Raw genomic sequence first — 744 nt, 5'->3', positions numbered from 1 at the left:
GCTGCTTTGTGATGCCGTCTGGGGCTACGTGGATCCCCAGCGGCTGTGTCGATCTGCAACAACGGCTGTGCGTCGTCGCACATGCCGGGATGGGCGGTCACCGCCGCGTGGAAGCAACCAAGAAAGCCGTCACCGACCTCTTTGACTGGGTCGGTATTGGCAAGAGCGTGGAGACCTTTGTCAAGGCCTGCCTCCACTGCATGGTGGTGGATGGCGTTGTGGAGCCGCTCCCATGGGGTCAGGCCCTGCACGCCAGCAAGCCCAACGAGCTCACCCACTTCGACTGGCTCCAGATGCCAGCCGAAATGAACGGCTGGTAGTACCTGCTGGTCGTGAAGGACGATATGAGCAGGTACGTGCACCTCTACCCTGGCGCCGAGGCCACGGCTCAAGCCACGTCCGCGGCCCTCCTGGACTGGTTCGGCCTGTTCGGGGTCGTGGCCACCTGGGTCAGCGACTGCGGGTCGCATTTCAAGAACCAAGTGATGGACGAGCTGCGCCGCACCCTCGGCGCACGCAGCCACTTCGTCACGCCTCACTGCCCCTGGGTGAACGGGACAGTGGAGATCGTGAACCATCTAGTTCTCCGCATGGTCCGAGCCCTGTCAAGCGAGCTCAAGTTGCGGACGAACGAATGGGCTGCGACTATACCAATGGTAGTGTCAGCCCTCAACCATCAGCCGGCTGATCGTCTTGGCGGAGTCCCTATTTTTTTTGATTTTTATAAAAAGTTCCAATCCCACC

Source organism: Aphanomyces invadans, assembly GCF_000520115.1.
Source record: "Aphanomyces invadans strain NJM9701 unplaced genomic scaffold supercont1.10, whole genome shotgun sequence".
NCBI classification, from domain to species: domain Eukaryota; phylum Oomycota; class Saprolegniomycetes; order Saprolegniales; family Verrucalvaceae; genus Aphanomyces; species Aphanomyces invadans.
This window is presented reverse-complemented; position numbering follows the sequence as displayed.